This window comes from Podarcis vaucheri (assembly GCF_965113315.1).
Source record: "Podarcis vaucheri genome assembly, chromosome: 3".
In the NCBI taxonomy this organism is placed as follows: Eukaryota; Metazoa; Chordata; class Lepidosauria; order Squamata; family Lacertidae; genus Podarcis; species Podarcis vaucheri.
Window position 1 is genome coordinate 53,658,067 of NC_138761.1, and position 26,580 is coordinate 53,684,646.

The following is a 26,580-nucleotide window of genomic DNA, read 5'->3' on the forward strand; positions in this document are numbered from 1 at the left end:
GCTGTTGCTCAGCTACGAAGCCAAAAAGTGCTTTAGAAATGGCAAACAACATTAGATCTTTAAAGATAGGCATCACTCCCATGTGTGACCCTGAGCTATTTGGAAGCCATGTGAGAGACACCTCACAGTTATAATTTCACTTGGGCCAAATGCTTCCAGTACAATTAAAAATGAAGACGTAAGAACAAATCACTGAAAAACCTATATGCACAGCTAACATTTGATGTCATTCTTATTATTATTATTCTTGTTGTTGTTGTTCTAATTCTTATTACATTATTTCTTTAGTGGATTTTTATGGTATACTCCTTTGAGAGCTTTGCTTAAAAGAAGCCTCTAGTCAGGTGAGAGTTGATAGGAAAACTGGACTTTATTCATTTCTAATAATTCCTCTGTATTGGTAGTACAGATAACAACACTCTCCATTCTTTATCTAGAAGGTCTGGATTCCACAGTGGATGTGGAATGAAGACCAAAAGCCAAAACTATCATAAGTCAGACCCAGGATCTACTTTTAATCCAAACAGGCATTTGGGGATCCATTTCTTACTCCTTTATTTGCATGGTAGTAATGCTCCTGTTGTGACCTACCTCTGATCAGGCCACAACTCACCAGAGTGCCCCATACCACAAGCTGAAGACAAGCTTGTAAACACAAATGAGGAAATAAACTTCCACCATTAGCATATAACAAGCATTCCCCTTTCTGTTTGTTTTCAAATGTTATGCATTCACACTCACTAAAGGTGAAGTTACACTGTGAATTATCTGTTTATACCAGTGTAAAGGTAGAGTAAAATCTAATTTAGGCCTGCACAGCACACTGATGCAAACACAGTGCATGAGTTACATACTGGGAAACACAATGCTTGTCCCAGGCAAGTGGCAAAACCAGGAAGCATCACAACACTGTTTGTAGACTAACCACTAAGGATGGATGGATCTGTCAGTTTCAGTTTCTCATTTTTCCCCAGTCTTAAATTCAGTTCTCCACATGTCTGCATCAGTTTACTTTTTTTTAAGTCCTCATGAAAATTTGTCAGCCTTTGATGCAAATTTCATTTTATTTGTATGCGCATCTTGGTGTTTCCCCCTAATATAATGCATTTTGTATGATATTTTCACTAATGTAAGACTTTTATGCACACTTTCCCCTCGCATACACATTATTGTATACATTATTTGGTTGGGAAACTGCATCACAAAATTCCAAGAAGTGTAAATTTTAAAGGATAACTGTTTTTCAGTTCCCATATTCTTTCAGAAGGTGTGAACTAGGCCAGTTCACATTAAAATCAAAACTGAACCAAACTTCTCCACCCTCCCTAGTAGCCTAGTAGCATTTGGCTCGATAAATCACAATACCTAGAACAGCCATCTCATAGGAGCTGTGCAGACACTGGCCAGCAGGTCAACAGTGCTCTCCCACTCAATGAGTCAGCCCTATTAATATCACCAGAAAGAATTGCATTCATGCAGCAGGTTTTGGTTTACTATTGCAATTCCTCCAGCTTTGTCTTCAAACTCATCGGAGTTCAAACAGAACATCAAAGTGATGCAAAGGGGACAACTTTTCCCCAAAAGAAAAGCAGCCCTTTGCTCACCCAGATGTCCTCTTATTAAGATGTCCAATTATTAAGGTCAATAAGTCAAAATGCTTGGATAAGTGGTTTATGAATTGAGCAGTAAGGGATCTGTGTCTAAACCTTCAGGTTCCATCTTGTGAACTCATACTATACCCCAGTACTTTGAAACAATACTGGGGCTGGATGGGAAGAAGGCAAGATAACAACAGAGATTGATTGTACACCTTTGTTCTCTTATTTTCAGCATCAGACATACAATTGTGCTGTTCTTCCCCTTCTGTTGCTTGGCATTTGCTGATCATTAGCCTAGGGTCAGGAATCCATCTCTCTGATGGCCCTTCTGTATAGCTAAGGCCTTTTGGTATTTATGCTTTCCACCCCCTGAAACAACTGACATTGATCATTGTCACAGACAAGATAATGAACTAGATGGACCATTCATCTACTTGGGGAGAGCTGATCACGTGCTCTTACTGCAGTGATGACATCTGTCAGTAACATTTCGTTACAGCCTCCATTTTGCCGCCTTTCATTCCCTCCCTAGTAATGCTCATGCAAAGTGGCATCTGAAATCTGAAGTTCAGGCTTCATTTTATATGTGGTGATGGACACCAAACTGCCTTTTTTTGACATGCTGCCATCCTCGAGTCTGTCAGAAAAATATAGCAAATCCAACTGGCAAATCGAAAATGCCCAGAGACTGGAAAGGAGACTTGCATGGATCTGTCCACAACTCAGCCCTTTTCTTGTTCTGAATGTGTAAGTATTGTTTTCATTGAATTTTAGAGCTGTGAGGGATCTAGTCCAACCCTCTGCTCAGTGGTGGATCAGTCACACTCATTTCCTACTTCCTTTGCCTTGCTCAACAGTAGGACTTTAGTTTTGAGTAGCATATGACTTGTGAGGAGTTCTCACTCAGAATCAACAGAAACCAACCTATGGAGAAGGCCACTGACCTGCCAAAACTGCCAATTGCCCAGTGACTCCCCCCTTTGCTCAATCCTCCTCCACCTCCTTCTTCTACCTTTCATGGTCTCTGGTCCTGCATCTGGGGGCTTTAGAAAGATGGGTGTGCTCCCTGAACTCTGTCCTGCAGGTATTCAAAGTAACTGCTATTTCAAAATCTTCGATGACTCTTACCTTCCAGGAACTGCCATCACCAATGAAAAGGTCTACAGTACTTAGTGTTTTGTAAGAATGCTTTCATGCAGAAGATCAGCTTGAACTCAAACAACCGGTTTTGGCCTTTAACAAAGCAAGATGTGATAGAATGCAACAAATTCCTTTTTAAAAGTTGCCATACTTGATGTTTGGTATTACATCTTAGTAAATTCCACACCTGCAACTCATTTTTGGGTGGAAAAGATTTGATAATACCTGGCATTACAATATCTTGAAGGAGTAATATAATAAATAAATTATTGCACAAGAACCAATGACTAGTGTTCTGAATGACCCACTGTTAAAAATACAATATCCTCTATAATTCTTCAAAACCAATGCAATATCCATTTAAATATTAGCTTTTTAAAGAACCCCCCCCCCAATAAAGTTAATGTATTCTTGTTCCTGTTTTTCTGATCTGCAAGGAAGAATGTGATCACGGAATACAAAGAATCTATCAAGAGATAGTAAGAAACTCCTGCTTTAATGGTGCAATCCTAACCCTGGTTGCTGCCTAGTAGGGCTTAATAGGGCAATGAGACTACCACTGCATCTGCAGACCTGCTGCACCCACTGGCGAGGGTCAAAGATGTGGGGAGGAAGATGCAAATTGTTCTGTAAGCCTGGAGCTGGTACAGCAATTGGACCCAGATTGGGCCTGATGGAATCGCATGATGGTAGTGGAACTGGCTCAGGGCCCAATGGATCTTAGGCCACTTCAGGCCACTGCTACCCCCAGAATTATCTATTTTGGGGCTTTCTAATGGACAACCTGCAGGTATCACTGCCAAATGCCTGTATGTTTGGCAAACAGAAGAGGGAGCGCCATGCTGGAAGAGTGATGCTCCATCCGTCTGCAGGCAGATGTTGGCAGGGATTGGTGAACCCTCCTTCCAATCCAACTGCCAGCCAGTCCACTGCATTGTATCTTCCATCAATATTATTGTAAAAAAAATAATGGACACAACAATGCATTCATCTACTTGTGGTGTGAATCTTCTAGTGCTCCTTCCTTGATTTTTGCCTTGTGTTTGGGTAAACCGTGTCAAATATCTTCCATTATATCAAATGGAACTTGTGGACCAACATATAAATATCATAATGAGAACGCAGCAAAGAACTCAGACAGTCCCAAGTCAAGGTAAAGTTAAGGGAGTCAAGGGAGGGAAACGCTATCAGTGGCTACCCATAATGGCTATGTTCTACCTCCAGTATGGGAGCTGATATGCATCTGGATACCAGTTCCTGGGAATCGCATTTGGGGGGAGTGGTGCTGAAGTCAGCTCCTGCTTGTAGGTTTCCCATAGGCACCTGGCTGGTTGATGTGAGAACAGGAAGCTGGACTAGATGAGCCAGCCAGCTCTTATGTAGGTTCTTTGGGTTGTGTTGGTCATGACCAAGACACAATTGGGGCCGTGGCTTTTGAAGGTGAAGCTGGTACTTTTTGAACATTTTATGAGGTGTCAGTAAGACGCCAAGGAGGAATTAGCTGCATGCTCACATATTATATTGCTACGATTTGTTTATTTTTTTAAAGGCTTTCTCTGTTTAACTCCATGCATGTTGCATGATTTATTGGCTTGTTTCTATATTAACTGCTCTGTTTCCAGAGCTGTCCCACTAGATTCCAGTTTGCTTTGTAGCCCTTTCTGTTAAATAAAAAAAACCTGAGCAGGTATTACACAATTCTGGCCACAGGCTACTACTGACTGTTTGGCAAACATAAGAAAGAGCAAAGGAAAAATACTACAGTTTTTCAGGAGCTCAGATCATTAATCAACCCCTCGTAATTTTTGCTCTTTGGGTGGTAAGAGGCTTCATGAACACATCTCTGAATTCATATTGAAAGGCCAGGTATAAACTTTCTTCAGTAAACAGAAGGGCACATGGAGAAGAATAGTAATATAAGACAGGCTGGTCCATTCAGGAGGCAAGATGTAGCGACCACCTCAGGCAGCAGATCCTGATGTAGATCTTTATTCTCCCTTAGTTCCTGATGTTAATCTTCACTCCTTCTTCCCCTTCTTCCCCAGTGGGGAGGGCGACCATTTTGTGGTTCGTCTCGGGTGCCAGTGTGTCTCGGGTTGGCCCAAATATTATATCTCCTAATGTCTGACTGACCCTAAGCAGGCATCTCTTGCTTAACAAGTTCAGATCTGGTTTCAGAACTGAATCGACCTTGGTTGCCGTGTTTTTATCATGAGAGAGAGACAGGGAAAGGGTGACCCTGTCACTTCTGCTTAATTTCTCAGCTACTTTTGATACCATAGACTATCTTTCAGGACTGATTCAGTGGAATGGGTATCAAGTCACCATATTATGGTGTTTCCAGTCTTACCTTCAGGGCCATATTCAGAGAGAAGTACCAGGTGAGTACTCATGGGCCCATCGCTTCTGTCTTTGCATGGGTTCACATATGGAACAAGCACACAGAACAGTGCTTGTTTTAATTCCAGCTAAAGATCCTTTTCGGGGTGACCATTCTGTGACAACTTCACACAGGGTCTCCAAATGAACATGTCCATCACCCTCTGTGTTAACAGAATAAAGGAATGCATGCAGCCTGCACATCTCACCCTCCCACTTCCTTGCTGCCACACTGCCTCACTCTTTTGACAGACTGGATAGTTCTGGGTGACCTGGGACTATTCACAGCCATCTCAACCTGATCCAGCCAAATCAGCCTTGATTTGGTTCAGGATCTGGAATGCAGCCAAATCCAGTGCACAGATCTAGTTCTCAGTCATGCTTTGGGCCCATAGCAAAGAACCCATAGCCCCAAGAGGATTCTAAAGGTTCCAGAGACCAGTGGAAAAGATGGCCAATTATGCAACATCAAAAAGAGGAAATTCACCGTAAAAAAAGAGGGCACAAATTTCCATAAAACTTCCTTATGATAATGTATATAATTTCATATCAAATTCCATGTAATTTCCATATCACATGATACACATTGATGCACATTTAGAAATAATTACTATAATTTAAATAGAAACGCATTATATCTCATCATAGTAGGAAAGACTGTAACCAGGTAACCTGATACTTCTGGTCTTCCTTATGGCTCTTTAAACCAGACTTGGCCAGACAGCCTTTCAGTTAGACAAGGGGTAGTTAACCTGTGGCCCATCAGATAGTGGAGACTGGTTCACTGGGGCTAATGGGGCACAACCATCCCACAGAAAATGTCAAATTCTCCCTAAACTCTCAAAGTGACATACTCTTTCCTGTCCCACATACATTTTATATTTACTCAAAGTTATAGAGGTATTTCTGTTAATATCCTCTTCTCTTGCCAATCAGCTCTCTGCACCACTCAGCCAATCCCAGGCTTGAAGTAGAGGTATGTGAAAGAGGTCTCTCCTATGCGCCTCAAAGCAGAAAAAGGCATGGGATTAAATGGGCTACCTAAATTGTAGCCCTGTTAGGAAGGCTCCTACTCCATCTGATGTTATGAGGCCTATCCAGCACAGCCACTATAGCAGATATGGGAGAAATTAGGACTGCTTCAAGAATAGATCCATGTAGCTTTAAACTATAGCATGCTCAGATGTGTTTCCTTGAAGGCTGGGATTCCCCATAGGTAGCAAAAGGGAGCATTTCCTACTTTGAGGGGCCTTGTTTTGTTTTGTTATGCTTTGCATTCATTCATTCATTCATTCATTTATTTGGAGGAGAAATAGTGGGTGGCTTGTGTGTGTGTTGCAACAACCTGTATTAACCATTTCCTGACATTCACTCATTAAAAGCTGCAGCAGCTACTGGGTGGGGGCAGAGCAGGTGGATCTGAGCCACATGCAATTCCAGACTATTTTCCAGAGTATTTCCAGGAAAGGTGTGCGGATTTGCTTCCAACAAGCTGTTCCTGAGCTTAAACTCAGAGAATACCTCAAATACAGAGAAAAATGCTGTCACTATTATTTCTAGCTTACTTACAATCATAAAATCTTAGACTTAGAAGGGACCCCAAGCATCCTCTAGTCCAGCGCCCTGCAAGGCAGGAATCTCAGCTCAAGCTTTCCTGTGAGTTTGTCAGTGAATTTCTAAAATGAAAAGTTTGGGCTCTTTGCCTGTCTGGTTATGACTTCTGATCCTTCCCCAAACCTGGAAAGATACTCTCTCTAATCTCAGGCAACATAACAGAGGCTGGTTATGATTAGACTGGTGCGATACAGAGATTATTACTTCACATTTTTAGGACAAAGGTATGCACTACAAATATGTTCTGCTGTGCTCTGATGTGCCCTGACTCAAATGAAACAATCTTTTTTATTTTTATTTTTTTGTCTGTTGGTAGGAATACTTTATTCTTTTAATTTAGAGGGGGAAAGGTGATTTTGATAACGAAAAGTGAACTTGATTTTCTTTGAGGGAGTGGAAGAAAACCGCATGGATCTGGAAGCAGGTTTTCCTCACATTTTAGAGGTTTCTGAGCGTTTGTTTTGATTTTGGCAATGGATATGTAGGTGTATACAATACACGGATTCAAAAACCTATGCCATGTGTCAGGGCAGGTTGCTGTCCCACAAAATCTGGAAGATTGTCCTTATGGCAGCTATACCACATAGGAAACTTTCTATCCCAGACTGATCACATTCAGTTCTGTTAAGCATTTTAGCCAATGACATAAACCTTAGAGAATTTTTTTAATATATATGCCACGACTGCAGCCCAAACATTGGTGGCAATGAATTGGAAAGGGGGAAATGTTCCAACTATATTGGACTGGCAAAGCAAGCTTCAGGAATATATAGAAATGGCACAATTGACTAACAGCCTGAGAGGCAATTCAAGGTAAATATTTGTTCAGAAGTGGGATAAGTATAGGAGATATCTACAAAACCACAACAGCAGTATAATGTCTATGGCAGCATTCGGTGGACCCTTGTTTAAAGATATATATGAGAAAAACGAGAAAAGGCACAAATTGTTGTAAGAATGTATTAATAAAAATACAAAGAGCAAGCTAATAACGATATGTACATTCACAATTAGAAAGAGAAGAAGCATCGGGAAATGACAGGAAGTATAACTTTATTCTTTCTGTTTAATTTATGTTAACAAATAGACAAGAATATAAGAGATATCAAAATACAACTTTAATTTAATTTCTGTAAATATCTTAATGGTATAAGGTTTTTGTTTATATGGTTGAGATTTTTGTATATGTAAGATGATGTGCAGTATATGTTATATATGTAATATAAAAATTTCAATAAAGCATTTCTACAAAAAAAATAAAATGAAACTTTCTATCCCAAACTGATCACATTCAGGCATACGAAGTGTGCGGAAGAGATTTAAAGATGTTTTCAGCTGCTGTGTGTAAAAAAACCCCACTGTCTCTGTCTATTGCAACAGTGGCAAGACGGAGAGCTCTGAATAGCACACCCTTGTGAAAAATGCTAATCATTTCCCTGAAAGCATGTGCTTGCATACAATCTGTACAACATTCCTGTACTTGTGAGGGCATCACAGCGTGTTCCAGTCTAAATAAAGTTGCCGTGGAACAGATAAACAATTAGACTTCAACACACCCAGATGCACACTCAGAAATGCTTTCTTATCAGGCCCGAGATAATAAACACGAGGAGGGCAGCCAAGTGAATCGGACCTGATTGACAATGCATAACAGATTGCCTAGCATATTCTTTGAGAGAAGGAGAACATACAATTAAATAAAATTCGTGATTAAAAGGCAGAACCCCCTGAAAAATAGATGTCAAACCCACAGCTAAACTAATGTGGTACTTCAGGTGGAAAATTGAGTGGACAAATAGGAGTAATAGGAGCACTTGCTCCTGGTAGAGCCTGAAAAGTGTAAATATTGCTTGCCACAGATGCTGAGGAGTTGATGAATGTATCAAAATATTAGCATCCAAAGCCTATCGGAGTAGGTTTGCCAATGTGTCTAAGCTCGCAAGGGGTCTTTGCCTTCCTCCTGTGGCTTTGTATTAATCTCTGGGCTCTGGCTTATTCTCCTGGGGTTGCATGCAGTATAATTAGGGGATAGAAATACATGAAGGGGGGAAGGAATGGGACTAATTAAGGTAAACTATCTCAAACCTGTCCTCATCCTTTTTAAACCATCTAAAAATACACACATGGTGTGGCTGTTCAGTGTGCTGCCCATCAAGGAGAAAGGAGCCAGACGCAGTAATTGGGAGGTCTGGACTCCTGCTACTGGGGTGCCCCGCTCTTCAGGAAACCTATTTTCCACACCAAAATTGATCCTGCAAGGTTGTTATCTTATAATGCACACGTAGAGAGAGATGCTTGGAGGCCTCGGGGTATAGAATATCAGGGCCCTTAACAACTTTGGCTGTGCATTATGGGATGCCATACCCCAATCTTGAGCCACTTGATGCTGATATGGAATTAACATGAGAAAAAAAAACCAAATATCTAAGCACGAGTTCATTAAACACTGGGGGAGGAGAACCTGGACAAAGTAAAGAAGTAAAATTAGGTTTCATGACATCCAAACTGAAATTACCTCTGGCTTTCTCACTTCCTACATATGTTTGGGACAGGAGATTGGAATACAGCTAGGACTTTTATTTAACTATCCCAAGCCCACTTTTGTTCCCCAGCAGACAAATTCCAGGCAGGCTGAATAAATAAAGTCATTTGTACATAATTGCAAGTGCTTCTTTGACATTTCCCCGTACATTTTAAGGGCACTGCCTGCACGTTTGGGGCCAGTGAATAATTTAGTGCTGTTTGACATAAATTCCGTGGGTCAATTATTCAGTAAGTGCATTAATGCCTTCTGACTTTTAAAGAAGCGTGTTAGATTTTTGGCAGGCGTATCGCGTTACATCACTTCTTCCCTCTTCGGCTGCGTGGTGGAGAATGCTAATGCAATCCAACAATGTCACTTGACAATGTTATCCAAACAACAATTAAACATTCTTCAAAGCTTCTTCACAAACCCTGATTGTGTATCCCTAGACCTGTATCTATCTAGCAAAGCCTTGACAAGTCTTGTTGGCTGATGCTGATGGGAGTTGAGGTCCTAAAACATCAGAATGGCACCAGGTTGTCAAAGGCTGATCTAGGCATTTATCAGAAAGAGAACACACCACAGTATTTGACCATTTTACAAATATGACAGGTTTAACATAGCCCCACCAATCTTATCTCGTGCTAATTTTAAATATCATCCTCAAAGTACATGGAAGGGAAGGTGTCTCCTGATGCGAAGCAGAAATTCTCTTACATGGGGACATGTTCCGAAATGTACCACAGGACAAAGACACAGATCCCCTGGTTTTTATGCCTTTTTCTGTAACTCTCATCCCACCTACTCTGTGCTTCTCAGTATTTTTAATTGTCAGGATTCCTTCTGACTGCCATCATATGGGTGGCTCTGACTCACAACGGATTGCCTCCAAACTAGACTTAGCAGATGGCCCGTCTCTAGGCCGAAAGAGCTCACATTTGTAATTGCTGCTAGTGTGAGAAAGAAGGGAACAGTGAGGGAATAGTCATGCCGTCAGAAATGTCCATCTTTTCTCTTCCCCTCCATTATACACTGTAAAAACTATGGTGTCATCCTAGTGCTGACATAACAGGAACCGTGGCAGGGGGGAAAAGGGTGTGAAATTATCCATACATTTCATCAGGTGAGGCCAAAGAAGCCCTGATATGCAGGGAGCTGTTTGGCAGTTGCCAACTTCTGTCAATGCTATGGAGATGATGACGACGATTGTTGTTGTTGTTGTTTTATTATTTCTACCCCACCCATCTGGCTGGGTTGCCCCAGCCACAATAGATAGATAGATAGAAGATAGAATAGTCATTAATTAGCATGGGGGTGGGGGTGTTCACTAACAAATCCAAAATGGAGCAACTATTGTTAGCTGCACCAGCAGATATCACTGCTTGTTGTAACAGTAAGAAAATATTGCATTGGAGTGATTGCCTCAATGAAGATATGGGGCATAGATCAGTCACCATGAAGTGATATGTTCCAAATAAGCTTGCAAAGGGAAACCCATGATTAATGGGTTTAGTGCCCTAATCAACTGAGGTTTTAGCATCAATATTTTGTAACTTCATTACCAGTGAGAACTACATCACATTACATACTCAAGAAAGAGACAGAGATGTCTTAATCCAAAGGGCTGTAGACCTCCAAAATGAAGAGTTTCAATTCTACGTACACAACCAAATTTGTGCATAGGGTTTTACAGCAGGAGTGGGGAACTCTCCAGATATTATGGGACCCCAACTTTCATTGCCCCAGCCAGCCTGGCTGATGGTCAGGAGTGATGGGGGTTGTACTTCCATACATGTTCTGCATGATAGTGAAACTAATGAACACCTCCCACTGCTTTGAGACTGCTATCCGTACATTGAAATCTCAAAACTACAACATTAAACCTTCACATAATGAAAGAAGTTCATTAACAAAATCTGTTTATTTTAATGTATTGCACACAAATCCCAAAATATTGGCTAGAGGTTGATAGATTAGCAGACCAATCTAGGCAGATGTAGGTCCCATTATTCAATTGGATTTTGTGCTAGATATAGGATTGCAGATTTAATGTGATATAACTTTAGAATAAAATATACGTGTATTAAACAGCTACTCATTTTTTTTCAAAAAGTATTGTTAATTTTTAAAATATTTCCTTGCTGTGTGGAAATTCAGAACACAACAGCCTTTCTGACAGATGGCATAATCAGTAGCTGAAAGGACCATAGATTCTTACTGAAATCAACACTAGCGATTTTCAAGCATGGCTATCTTTTTACACAAATACCAGAACTCGGAGCAAATATACCAACTAAATTTTCAAAAAAATTATTTCAATGGCCACAATCCAGCAAAAGTTAATTACTTTTATCCCCCATTGATTTCTATGGCAGAGTTAAGCGCACATGCATAAATCTCTTCTATTAGAATCAAGGGGACTTAGATTGCCTTAGCATTTGGAATTGTGCTCCATAAAAATGGGGGAAAAAGTATTTTAGCACATTAATTTTCAACTGAATAAATTCTTCATATGTAAATAAATCAAACAAATCAATCCTATATTTTTATTTTAAGGTAATTTAAGTTGCCTGGTTTGGCACAAAACACACCTGACTTCCACATTATGCATAGATTTTAGTCCATCTTTCATTTTAATGGTGTTTTGTTTCTCAATTCCTTATGGATTTAAGAAAAGAAAAACTCTTCATTCACCCTCCCACCCACCCACCCACTAAGTTGCTTCGATTTAAGGCTACATCACACAGCTAAAACATTTTGAAAAGATCATTGTAATAAAAATAACCAGCAAAGATCAAAGCAGTACTGAAGACTTAATTGACACATGTAACTTTATCTTCTGCTCTGGTTATAGAGGAAGAAGCCAGCTTAGGAAAAGAATGTATTCCCACTGGGTGCAAAACAGGGAGTGTGACAGGTGCAAGAGGCTTATGAATCATGGTATTTCTAGCCAAGCAGATCCCTTTTATTTCAGGGCAAAACAGCAAGCAGTTTTGTTTAGTTCTCGAGCAAGGAAAACAGGAAATTGTAAAACATTAAGCTTTAGGACAGAAAATAGAAGTTCCTTCGCTTCCTCCTCCCACACGGCTTTTATGCATGGTGACTGCAGTTTCAGAATCGGTGGTGAAGACACAATATGAGTGGACTATGTTGTGCTATTCTTGCTACTGTTTTTGTCACACACCCAGGACATCTGAATTGCATTTCATGTATTGCGAATTCTGCAAGGCTTTTCTGCCAATAAAATTTTACTTAGGCACTTCCAATCAGTGTAGAGCAGGGAGAAGTTTTCAGCACAGTACTACATCCATGCAATGACTTGGATGGAATCTACACACATATTAAAAACCGTTCTGAAAATGCTTTTTTTTAGTGTGTTTTTTTTAAAAAAAAACCATTGAATTTTCCATAAGGCTCGCCATCGCCATCTAGTGTCACATTGTATATTGGACTTTAAGCACACTTAAAACGTTTTATTTGCAGCTATACACCGAGTCCTTGGTCTGTGTGAACATACAGAGCTGGTGCACAAGGCCCACAATTTCTTATCATTTGATCATGCCCATGCCTGAGGACCCTCAGATGCCTTTGTGAACTGAATCTGTAGAACATTGTTGTGTTTGATGGAAGGGGAGTGGGTATGAAATTTCTGTTTGTGGCCCTTTATTTGTCCTGGTTCATTCACATAAGTCACCACTTGGCACTACATTCTTAAAGTGGTTATTCTGAATGTGTGAAGGGCACTAGCCCACGGCTTCAGTAACCTGTAATAAGAGTTGTTAGTGCAAATCAACACCATGTTTTCATCTTCAGCCAATTGACAGGAGTACACTTTCCCCTTCTGATCATTGATAGTGTTTTGGCATCTCTCTCATCTTTGACACCCCAGACCTTTCCCTTGGGGGCAGACATGTGTCCATGGAGAGATGGACTGACTTCATTCTTGTATGGTCTACCTCCTACCCACCCGAGAGCTCCTATTTGGGAACTAAAAATGCATATCAATTTCACTTATTTATAGTTTCGATGTCCCACTGCTTGCAGTCATAATTCATTTCACAGGGACAAACCTCAGCATGTGGCTCAAGGATACTTAAAAGACTTTGACCTGTCACAGTCACACCTTTTGCATTTTATTTATCTTTCTCATCTGTGAATAAGAACAAGCAGCTTCAGCAGCGACTATGGCACCAACTTTGTAGCGGAGTATCCAGCAGCAGCATTTAGCAACCATCATTTCCACATCCATTCCTTCAAAGTTAATTCTGCGACAAGCAGGGCCAGCAACAAAACATTGTGGCGTGGAGTGCAGTAGTTTCTCTTCCCACTTAGTTTTCTCACCTCAGCCCTGTAGGTCAGCATTTCGTGCCCTCCAAGCATGCTCAGTCCTCATTGGTCTGTTTCCCCCCCTAAAGTTTTTCACACTTCTGCTAATTTGGCATTCCTCCAAATCTGCTAATGCCTTTAACATTCTGTGTGGGTGGTACCTTTTGGCTAGGTAGGCAGTGACACTCAGCCTGACTGTTGGAAATAAAATGAATTTGCTAGGACAGTATTTCTGTGTACATCTGCCTGAGAGAGGAGTATTGAACTAATGCTTCTTTTTGAAATGTGTTTATGATTTGAAGGGCAAAGTTTACTTCCCATGTTGAATATGCCACTTTCAGGACAGGTGCATCTCTAGCCAGTCCAGAAGTCTAGTCCATATGCTTGCAGCCCTTCCAACTTTGTATATATCATAGAGCATATCTGAACATTTGTTAGTCTTGTTCAGGTAAATGAGTGCAGATAACTGAGTGCAGGATTGAAGCCAAAATAACCAGAGCAGGAAAGCTGGAAAATTCAAAAGTTAATGTATACTAAAGATCATTAAATTAAGGTTTGTCAGCTTTTAAATGCAAGGGGTCAGGAGAATAAGGTTTGTGTGACTTTAATAGCTACATGGCAAGTGGAAATTCAACAGCTGAATCTTATCCTGGCATGCAGATGCAGTAATGGGGTAGAAATTTCAGCAAGTCACACAGCTCTGAAAAGCACAGTAGTCCTGACAGAAGAAGAAAAAAGATAGCAAGCTTAACTTAAGGTGACATTTCAGTGCCCCTCCCCAACACCACATGAAGGAAAACTGTTAGAATGAATACATTTCCCACTGTAAGAAAAAGGTCTCTCAAGTTTAAGGTCATATCAGCACCTCACAAAATGATACAATAAATAAATACATTTGTCACACACTCAATATTTTGAGTGCAGCGTGATTTGTTGCTAAAGGAAAGCTGCTTCAATGAGTTACTCTCTTTTCATTTTACTGACCTTTGAAAAACAACAACACATTTTTGTACACAGGTCACAAGCATGGCTCCTATTGTGTTTTGGTTTGATCTAAAGCCAACAAACAGCCCTTGAGAAAAGATTAAATAGTAATCAGTATTTAATTCCTTTTATGGCTTGATGATGAGAAATGTTCACCCCACCTCAAATTAGTAAGTAATGAATGTCAACTGAGACTGCCAAATGGCACCAATTTTCTTTCAGAGAATCCAGCAGCATATAAGTTCATGACGGAGCAGTAAAAAACAGGGAATGTATTCTTTCCTCACGGAGAAAGCTGAAAGTTTGGTGAGTCAGCCCAGAGCAAAATGGATTCATTGCAGTGTCGTCTAATATTCCAAATGCAAAACCAGCTGTCTGTCCTTCAGAACATGAAGCAAGTTAGGATCTAAAGGATACGGCTCTGTGACTGAACAGACTTGAATGACAGGTAGGCGAAGGGAGAAAACATTATTTTTATTTTATTTATTAATAGATGACTACACCACACTTCATTGCATATGTTGAGGATAGCTGATTAGGGAGAGTCTGGTGAGATGAATGCTCCTCTCTTCCTTTTCTTCAGAAAGAGAACTGCAGTTTTTCACTTTTCTTCAGGAGAAACCATTCCACTAACTGCAGTTCAAAAAAGGAAGGAAGAAAAACCCTTCTGTGACCTGCTAGTAGCCGATAAAGGAACAGAAGCTGAAAGATGCTGGATGCTTGCCATATCTAACTAATACAGCAGGTGCAGCTATTGCTCTGTACCCTTCAGGATCAGGCCCTCAATCCAAATGGGAATAGGAGACTTTGAAGAGTTGTGCAAGCAATACCATAAAGTTTGCCAGTTTGTAAATTTTACATGGCATGTTACATTTTCAGTAGTAGTAGTTAGCCACACTTCATCTTCAGATCCCAGGGCGGTTCGCAACATAAAATGACAATATAATAACCACAAAATTCATAGTAAAAATAAGAACAATAAACTAATAATATCCCCCTCCCAAATCAGTTTTCTCTCTCTCAGTCTGTTTGCTTTTAAAATAAAATAAAAGGAAAACAATACATGCTTCATGGGTTCAGCCAGATTTTAAAACCAGAAGGGCTCCTTAGGGCAATGGGAAGGAATCAGTAGCCCTCCAGGCCTGGCTGGACTTCATTACCCATCTGCCCCAGGCAATATGGTCAGTAGTCAGGGATGACTGGATTTGCAGTCAAGCAACTTCTGGAAGGCCACAGATTCCCCATCCGTGTATTTTGCAGAGGAAAGAACAAATTGAGACTTGCTTCTCAGTTGTCATGCCTAGGATTGTAGTCTAAATCTGTTTCCTTGCCCTTCTCCCTTCCTCACATGCCAAACATATTTTCCCCCTTGCAAAAAGACACTCATAATCCTAGGATAAGAATCATTTAAAAATAAATATATTATGCTGGTAAGAGAAAACATCTTATGCTTAACACACATACACACACTACATAATTCCATCTAATGTTTTGATCACTCTCTTGTTTAAACAGATTTAACTTGGCAAAATGGCAAATACTCAATGTTCTATTAATTGCAAACTTATGACTAGGAAAAGTGTTAGCAGCTGCTTTGAGGTAAAGAGCTCCCTCCCTGTGTGTGTGTGTGTGTGTGTGTGTGTGTGTGTGTGTGTGTGTTTGGTTTCCTCAATGGCAGCCACAAAACATCCTAACAAAAAAAGAAAGGAAAGGAAACTGTCAAGAGGCAGTCTATTTATTCATACCCAAACACCAGTTTCCATGGGAATAAATTTAGTACTTTGTGTGGAGACTGAATGATCCTGATTATAATATACAGTATACTACTACTAAATTGTCCATCACAGCAAATATTATGCCACAAATATTTCCTCTGCTTCCTTCCCAGTCCCACAAAGGAACTTTCCACTGAAACATTGGGGTTGCCAACTGATGGAGGGGAATTATCAAAGCCTGCTTGTATACTTTTGGCATCCTATTGATATGTAGCAAAAAGCAGATAAAGATTCAGGTAGGTACCCATGTTGGTCTGATGCAGTCGAAATAAATGGGGAAAAAAATACAAAATTGTCCAGTAGCACCCTAGAGACCAACTAAGTTTGTTCTGGGTATAAGCTTTCATATTTACATCATCATTATAAGCACAATTATCCACTACTGCCTGGAGACCCATATAGGCATGACTAGAGACCAGCAGGCAGAGTGAGACATATGCCTCAGTTGGCAAATTTTGGGTGTCATGATAGGGCAGCAAATTTTTACTTACTTGATTTCTTGTTAGATAACTGCCTGGAAGGAGGAGAGGTGCTTGTGGGGTTTTCTGCCTCAAGTGCCAACATGACCTTGGGTATTATGTGCCATGACTTGGTAGGGGCAGAGACGGACTTTGGTAATTGTCAGGCGTGCTGTCAACAGTTCACTGGCTATCTGCCTAGTGAAATCAGAGAAGCAGAGAGAGCTTGTCGGTTCTTTGATTTTAATCCACAGGTACACAGGAAGACATGGAAAATACACCCTCTCACTTGAGCCGACATTGCTCAGAGTGCCGCTCCAATCCCCAGCAAATACTTACTAACAATCAGATCCCTCCTGCTGCCTGCTAAGGACAATTCTCTTTGGGGCTTTCTGCTCTGAGTCACACAGTACACGTCTTGTCCTGGGGGAAAGAGGTGGCTCTGGCAAATTCTCCAGAGACAGCGTGTCACTTGGCTGATGCACTGTTTCTAACACGTCTAACTCCTGTCTCTGTTCACCACTACCTTGCTCCTGTTTGTCGTCACCCATTATTTCCCAGCTCCTCCTTTTTCTCTGGGGTGTGACCTGTCTCAAACCACCACTCCATACTCTCTCCCACTACCTCCTCTCTAGAAGGCTCTTGAGGTGGCCGTCTCCACCAGTCCCCCTCATCTGCCCAGTCCCTGACATCAAAATGGCGCCCTGAGCAAGGGCAAAATTTGGTGCATTCCCCCCCCCCAATTTTTTTTTCACAATAATTCCTTTTGGTACAGCTGCTTTTTCCTGCATCTTCTCAGTAGGCACCTGTATAAATATAAATATAAATTGAAATTGAAATTGAAATTGAAATTGAAATTGAAATTGCTTTATTGTTGTTGTTATGATTATTGTTACTATTAGTAGTATTAGTATTATTATGTGCCCCCTCGGCTTGGCACTGTGTGCAGGGGAACGTCCTGTACCATCCTAAATCCAGCACAGTGGTACCTCGGGTTACATACGCTTCAGGTTACAGACTCCGCTAACCCAGAAATAGTGCTTCAGGTTAAGAACTTTGCTTCAGGATGAGAACAGAAATCGTGCGGCGGCGGCGCAGCAGCAGCAGCGGGAGGCCCCATTAGCTAAAGTGGTACCTCAGGTTAAGAACAGTTTCAGGTTAAGTACGGACCTCCAGAACTAATTAAGTACTTAACCCGAGGTACCACTGTACTGGGAGGGACATCATTTGCTGCTCTGCCTCAGGCAGCAAAAATGTATTGGGCCAGTGCTCTCCTCCACATCCCCACATTCACTACTTGTGGGATTTCATGCTACCCCTTGTATAAAACAAGTTTTTAAAAATGCAAATCCAGACTTACACACAACAGCACCTGTGGGATTTCATGGGCCTGTAACACTAGCTGTGGGACCCTTTGTATGAAACAAGTCAGTAAATGATGTGACTAAAATCTCATAAACATACTGGATGCAGAGAAAAAAACACCTATTATTGCTTGAACCACCTCTTCTGACAAGCAGCATTAGCAAATGGTCAAACTATGTAGATGTTTACCTGACTTGTTCTGTGCTTTAAATGACAGCACATATCGAGCCTTTAGGGCAACAGCAGTGATATGCCTATTAAAGCTGGCACATGACAGGATGAGAAATCTGATGACCTAAGATCAGTCGGGTCACATGAGAACTCATGGTCTGTCTACTCCATTGGATCAAAGGGCTGTAATTTGACACTCTAAGACTTTTAAGGAAAGCAGTGTGGGTGTGGGTGTCAGGGGAGAAACTGTTTAGGAATCCATTATTCAGATGCTTCCACACACACCGTTTTGGGGTAGCAGTCACCGTAATGTCCTTGCCTTGCCTTCCAGTAAGGTAATTGTGTAGGACATCTTCCCAGATATCACAAATGAAATGCTTAATTTATTCTGTTGCATTTTCCAAGGCCTTAAGTTCGTAAGGTCCATTGTTTAAAGACGGTGGGGCAGAGTGATGGTAGTCATGACAACAAAATCATGACAACAGTCAGGTGACAATGCACAATGAACAAAACTGCCAGTCCAAAGGATGATTATACTTAATTGGAAACATTTTACTAAATCTCTACTGTACCTCATTCCCGGTATGTGTAGGTCATTTTTAGATTTTAAACCTGTAGGAAGGGCCATGTGATTTTCAATTCCTGGTGTGCAATGCCTGGTAATTTTAGGGGCATTTCCGCCTCCGCCCCCAATAAGAGATGATGTTGATGCCTGCAATCCACAAACCGATTATGCCAGCATGTTTCTACTGAAGCCAATCAATCACATTGATCAGTTTAATGGGACTAATTCCACTTAAATTCAAGTACTTTAGCTTAGCCGAGGGAAGGATTTAAATCAGTATTCTCCTTAAAGGCTGCCATCATGTGCACTGATTTTGGAGCAAGTACCAATGAACTCATAGGAGCATGGAAATCTGCCTTAAACCAAGGATGTGTACACATTACCAGCTTAAAACAAACTATGTCAGAAAATGGGGGGTGGGGTGGGGGTGGGAATGCTTCAAAATATAAAGTGTAAAGTGATGTATGCTGGGACAAAAAAATCTTACTTTCACATATACATTCATGGGGTCTGAACTGAAGGTGATGGACCAGGAATGCGACCTTGGGGTGGTTATAGATATAGCTTGATGAAGATGTCAGCCCAGCGTGTGGCAGCTGTGAAAAAGACAAGGGATCATTTGGAAAGGAATTGATAACAAAACTACTGATATCACAATGCCATTCTACAAATCTGTGGTGCGACCACCTTTAGAATACAGTGGACGCTTGGGTTGCGAACGTGATCCGTGTGGGATGCACATTAGCAAACCCGCAATGTTTGCAACCTGCAGCATCTGCACACGCACAGGTTGCGATTTGGCGCTTCTGTGCATGCGCAACCCCCCAAACCCAGAAGTAACCTGTTCCGGTACTTCCGGGTTTCAGCGGGTCCGTAACCCGAAAAACCGCAACCTGAAGCGTCTGTAACCCGAGGTATGGCTGTACTACGTATGTAGAGTTCTGGTCACCTCAGCTGAAACAGGATATTATAGAGTTGAAAAAGGGTTCAGAAAACGACAACCAAAATTATCAAGGGGATGGAGCAATGATCCTGTGAAGGAAGGTTGCAGTGTCTGGGACTTTTTAGCTTTGATAAAAGATGAATAAGAGGTGGCTTGACAGAATTTTATAAAATTATACATAGCCTGGAGAAAGTGGATACAGAAAAGTCTCTCCCCCCCCCCCATTACAGTACAACTCAGCCAATGAAGATGCACATGGGAAAATTTAGGACAGATAACAAGAAAGCACTTCTTCATATAGTGTATAGTTAAAGTATGGAACTTGCTCCCGCAGGAGGCAGTGAGGTCACCAACCTGGATGCTTCTAAAAGAGGATTAGACAAATTGGTGGAGGAATGTTGGCTATGCTCTGTTTCCACAGTTGGAGGCAGCAATGGTTCTGAATACCAGTTGCTGGAAGGGAAAAGAGGGGAGAGTGCTCTTGTGCTCAAATCTTGCTTGTGAATTTGCCACAGGCATCTGGTTAGTCACTGCGAGAACAGAATGCTAGACTAAATGGGCCACTGGCCTGAACCAGCAGCCTCTTCTCATGTTCTTAATGCATCTCTCAGTGATTTCAAATAATAGACTTTCCCTGTCCTGCCTGGAGATGCCAGGGTCCAAACCTGACCTAAACCCTGTGCCTAAACAGGACCTAAACCCTGGCAGAGGTTATTCTCGTGTTTCCAATAGATGCCACTGCCTGCAAATCTTACGCTCTGTCGCTGAGCTATAGCAGCCATGAAATGATCAGCAGCTACACACCAGCACATCCACTACTTTCTGCAAGGGGGCATATGTGCCCTGGGCAGCTGGTTGGGGAGTGACTTCTGCAAGTCCCATACAAGGCCTTTTCAGAGAAATTTCTTTTGGATTCTGCCCAGTCTCTCCAATATAGTCATTCACAGGAAACTCTGTGCCAACAATTTCAATTAGAGCTTTAGCACTGGCGTCTATAGATGGAGCATTTTGTGGCCACCCCCAGGGTGAACATGGCACACACCTGATTTTAACAACCCAGTTGAGGCACCGAAATTTGGTTCCATGGGGGAGTTTGTCTTTAATGGGCATATTTTTCTTATTTTATTGGAGCAGGAAAAATCCTCTCTCTTCTGATCAGCTTCCCCAAATGACTTCTTTTCTTTATTGATTTGTTTTCCGGAAGTATTTTGTTTTCCTTCTAATGTTTTATTTATATACCAATGTTCACATTTTTATCCCTAGGAACCTTTTTAGGTCTGCTTTGTTTGCATTTGTGTTTCTCTATTGGAAGTGGGGAGGAAGTTCAACAACTTGAATTTCTATGGTAATTTTTTATAGTTCCGAACATCCCAAAGTGCTGTACATTTAATTACGCACTCACAACAAAGTGACTGCATGACAAATGTAGCCTTTGGGCTTTCCATGGAGGGAGAGAATAACAACCCCTCACTGCAGTCAGGCGAGAGAGCGAGAGAGATGCCTGGCAGCCTTCTTGCAAATGAACCACAGTTCTTGGGTGCAATGCACAGAACAAAAATAAAACCTATTATCTTAGGAAAATCAAAAGAAGAGCATAAGGGAAACACCTTTTCATTTCCCCAAACAAAGGTAAAGCAGGAGGTCGACATCTGGCATTTGCCAAAGCTTAATTCAAATGAATGCTAAACAGTCAGCTCTGTGCTCATTCTTTTCCTCCAGCTGTACAGAAATGAAGGCAAAGTTAAAGAAACACAGGGGCCTACTCTAAGCCAAACATTGGCTTAGTGTGAACCAGAGGCGCCAAGTTTCCCCCTAGATTGAGGGGTGTGGCATGTGGCACATGTGTGTGACATCACACGTGCAATACACACGTGTTGTCTCGTTGTTTGGAGAAGGCCGAGCGCCCTGGAGGAGCTGGCCACTGAAGCTGCACTGCGCTCAGATCCATGCTTGCCCTCCACTGACCCCTCAAAATTGAGGGGGTCTGCCCCCTTCCAAGAGATACTGAGAGGGCCGAAGACACCTCAACCCCCTAGAGTTGGCACGCTTGGCATTAACGCACAAGCATGCTAGCTCTCAGGGAGGAGATCGTGGTCACTTTGTTCCTCTGCGGTCGTTTTGCTGCTGGGATTCTCTGAGCTAAGTCACAGCTTGGTTTAGCGTGTCATCTAAACCCAAGCTTGTGGTTTAGCTCTCCCAAACCACGAGCTGTAACTACCTCAGGAAAGTTCATGCCAAGTGTGGTGGCTGAACCTACAGAGAACAAACAGACAAACCATTTCCCAAGATACATAATAGATATTATAGTGGAGTTAAGAAGGATTTGATCCTCCCACTTTTAATGCATTTCACTGGTAGACTGTTGGATGTTATGTTAGCATTCTGTACAAAGGGAGAGTCGGAGTGAACAGATGTAAAGTTTTGTATGTCTTGCTTGCATTATGCTTCACACCAAAAGCAAACACTCCATATTATTTGGGGTCTGTTAGTCCAGTTGTATTTTACAATGGGTCTATGGCCGTATAAATAAATCCAATCAGCATGTTCATTCTACATGAATGAACACCTGAAAGGGGCTCATGGGTAGAGTAATCAGAAGTAGATAAGAAATGAAGTGATATAGACGGCTATCAATCCATTTGGTGAGGGGAATTCAACTCATGGAACAGGGTTCTCTCCTTTTTCAGCTCCTCCTTCTCTCTGCAGCCCCTGCAGCCCTTGAACACTTCCTCCAAGGTGGGGAAGCTTCAGGAAGAAGGGGGGAATTATGAAAATACACACACAGAGAGAGGGGGGGATTTATGCACATTCACTCATACCCTCTCATTTGCAAAAACCTTTAAAGCATCAAAGCCTGGATGGAACTGAACCTTCTATGAATGGATGGGTGCCTCTGGAGAACAGAAGACCACCTTTAACTTCCATCCATTGTGTTTTGAGTTTACATTGGTCACATTCACACACCACACACTTAAAGCACTATGATACTGCTTTAAACAGCCCTCCAAGGATTCTGGGAGCTGTAGTTTGCTAAGGATGCTGAGAGTTGTTAGGAGACTCCCATGTTGGCACATAAGTAGAGGAGGGATACAGAGAGCCAAAGGGTTAGCATGTTGATACCTGATTTATCATACCAACATTGTTACATCTGAACTGTCTCTCTCTCTCATTTCTCACACACACACTTATTGTGGGTCTTTTGACTGTGCTTTGAAAATCTGTAACTCATGTTCGAACTTGCAGCAACAACTCATTCTTCTCCTATCCATCTGAGATCACTCCTACATAAATTAGAATTTCTGCTTCATTTCCTCTAATTTCATACCAATTTTGGTATTTTTTCATCACCTCTGCAGTAATGATCTCTATCGCCACGCCATTATTATCAGACCCCAATACAGTATCTCTTCCATCTCTTCAGCAACGATGCCTCTTTTACCCACAAATTCATTCTAATCAAGACTGGAAGCCAAAATGTTGGATCTAATAGAGACGGTGATATTTTACCAAGCTTTTACTTATATGCTGAAAATCAATGCGGCACAGAGATTGCTCTGCTAAACGAATGCAAGGAGAAAGTGTATTTGTGGCTTGCCTGAGCCAAAGGAAAGTGTAGCAAAAAGAAGAAAGATTATGTAATCCAAATTGTCTCAGCTACCTTCTTTATCATTGTTATTCGCTCTGATTTCTCCAGGGGTGGAATTCAGCATGGAATTTTCCATCTTATTTTTCATGAAACTTAGAATCATTTTAAAGAACAAGGTTCATGAAGGATACTTCAGTCAGTTATAAATCTTGAATAACAATTAGATTGTGTTTTACTTCTGATGAATACCTCTTTCAATTCAAGTTAAAAATGATAATCAGGAAATTGACTCATCATCACTGACACATCAGTTTTTAAGGGATTGTTTTCAGGGGCCTTACAAACTTGTAACATGAGCTCCAACCTACACACATACCACAGGGGGATGCGTCCCATTTTGTCACTTGAGACGAAATGGGAATGTGCCCCCTGCTGCTTCCCTGCCCCCTTGCTGCCACCCCACTGCTGGCAATGCATTGTCTGGTGGCACCTGTGAAGTGGAGGTAGCGCCTGTCCGTGGAGTGCTAGCAGCGACAGCAGCTTCTGGCAAGATCTCGTCAGATTTTGCCAAAGTCTCACGACGTCTCACAATAAACCGGCGCCACTGCTGCCGCTGCTTCACCACTGGCAGCGGAGGCTGCAGGGCAGGTGGTGGAGGCAAGGGAGGTGCCACCCCTTAGGTTTCTACCACTTGAGGCAGGTGCCTCACCCTGCCTCATCAGTGGGCTGGACCTGCCACCAGGGCCGGCTTTACCCGGGGGTGCAAGAGGTGTGGGGCACCCAGGTGCTGAATCCTGAGGGGCGCCGGGCGCCTGCCGCTGAAGCCACCCAAGCTCTTAGCTATCAACCTGTTATGAAATAATAAATAATTTTGATCAAGCTAAAAAAACAAAATACATATATACCGGTACCTAAGTATTACCGAAATGTATACTTACTGTTTCACTAAAGGACTTTAGACTTTGTGCGCTCATTTACCAAAGACTCGCCGCGCCAGCGACGGCGCTTGTCATTCACAACGGCACCGTGCACACGAAATTAACTCTTACATCAAACTGTTATGTTACGTATTGTATTGAGCTGCTATGTGGCAGCGGGGTCAGCAGCAACTTTGACACGACTGATGTTTCTCCTAAGTGCCTAAACAATGCTTATAAGTTTAAGTGTGGTGGTGTTGTATACTTAAATATAAGTCTATTGTAAATAAACTTTCTTTTGCAAACAAGAGATAAGGCGTAAGCATGGTGTCTGATATAAGCATAATAAAAGCTAATTTGGGGGCTAAACTAAATTTGGGGGCGCTGGGCGGATCTTTGCACCCTAGTGCCACATATCCTAAAGACAGTGCTGCCTGCCACAATTCTGTACACATTCAATCTCGAAAGTCCTGAAAGAAAATTTTCTATTTTATTTCTGAAGCTACTGGGGCTTCTCTATTACGTCCCAACACATCCCCGCTGTCTCTCATACACTTTTTTTCTCTCATGCTATTTTTGTTTAACATAACATCTAGCCTGAATATGAGTTTACAGACTACCTTGTAATTTGTTTGCTCCTAATAAAGTGTGAGGGGATGATTAGCTGCTTGTGCTTAAAATTGTGCCCCCTCAGAGTTTGTGTGGCTCCACAAACCTCTGTGTGTGACAGAGCTCCTCAGACATGTCTGCTCTAGTCACTAGTAGAGTCTGACAGTGGCTGCCTGCGGAAGCGCTTCCAGCAAAGAAGCTCCTTAACGGAAACGCATCTCCTGGACTCACGACGTGGCAGCTTCCGGCGAAGCATGGGTCTCCCTACGGTGGCTTCTGACACCTCCCCGCTGTTTTCGCTGGACGTGTCTCTCACCCCTTCCTCTCCCCTGCTGGTTCCTGCCTTGGCTGCTGCGTCTCTCTCAGCATTACTGAGATCCTCCTCCAGAAACCCCTCGCTCCCCCTGCTGGTCCCTGCTTTAGCTGCTGACTCTCTCCCAGCCTCTGGGAGCCCTTCCACCTCCCTTTCCTCTGATGTCAGTTCCCTGACATCCACCTCCCCTCCAGGGCCCCCTTCCCCCCCGCCCCTACTCTCTCCTCTGGGCGGTGAGGAGCTAAAACCCCGAAAAGAATCCTCTTCATCTTCAGACGTCTCGAACATTTCCCTCCATCGGTCTTCGTTCCGGCTCGCTGAATCCTCCTCCGCCTCGGAATCAGAGAACCCCTCCAACTCTTCTTCTTCGTCGGTGGTGGCAAAGTATTCCCTCCGGAACCTCGCCACTGGCTGAGGTTTACGAGGGAATCTCTGATGAAAAGTTTCTATCAAAACCTCGTCATCTACATCCTCTGCCATGACCCAGGTGTTTTCCGACTCCGGCTCCCCTTCCCACATTACCAAATACTCTACTTGATCTCCCTTCCACCTGGAATCGAGAATCTCCGCTACATGGTAGCTGTGTTCCTTTTCCTCCATAGCTGGTCCCCTATTGACCCTCCCTTCTCTGTCCCCTTTATACGGTGACAGCAACGACCTGTGGAACACTGGGTGCAGCTTCATGTGGTTCGGTAACCGGAGTCTGAAAGCCACTGGGTTGACCTGCTGCGTGACTTCAAATGGGCCCAGCCTTTTGGGTCTTAACTTCTTACAACCCCCTTTGAATGGTAACCCTTGGGTGGACAGCCACACCTGGTCCCCCACCCTAATGCTTTCCCCTTCCCTTCTGGTTTTGTCTGCCTGCCTCTTATATTCCTCCTTAGCCCTGTTTAAGTTAAGTTGGAGCTGGCGATGGATCGCTTCCATTTCTTCAACGAACTGTTCTGCAGCTGGAACGCTCCAGTTCTCCCCTTCCCCCCCTGGGAAGGCTCGGGGATGACACCCGTGATTAGCCAAAAAGGGGCTCATCCCCGTGGACACGTTCTCTGCATTGTTGTAGGCAAATTCTGCCAACGCCAGCTTCTCCACCCAATCATTCTCTCTGTCATTCACATAACACCTCAAATATTGCTGGAGGACACCATTAGCTCTTTCCGCCTGCCCGTTGGTTTCTGGATGACGGGCAGTTGAGAAATTCACCTCTACATGCAATAAGCTCATGAGCTTCCTCCAGAACCTGGAAGTAAATTGTTTCCCTCGGTCAGAAACCACCCTCAAGGGGGCGCCATGCAGCCTAAACACATTTTCCACAA

General features: G+C 42.4%; 1 long non-coding RNA gene across 1 annotated transcript in view; it reads right to left on the reverse strand.

The window, feature by feature from the left end:
* Nucleotides 1-15,078: 15,078 nt before the first annotated feature.
* LOC309528137 overlaps nucleotides 15,079-26,580 on the reverse strand; it is a 54,719-nt gene continuing 43,217 nt past the window's right edge. The window contains exons 3-4 of the long non-coding RNA XR_014217559.1: nucleotides 16,832-16,996; nucleotides 15,079-15,198 (exon numbers count right to left, since the gene is read on the reverse strand). This is a non-coding gene — a long non-coding RNA (uncharacterized lncRNA). The remainder of the gene's footprint in view (nucleotides 15,199-16,831; nucleotides 16,997-26,580) is intronic.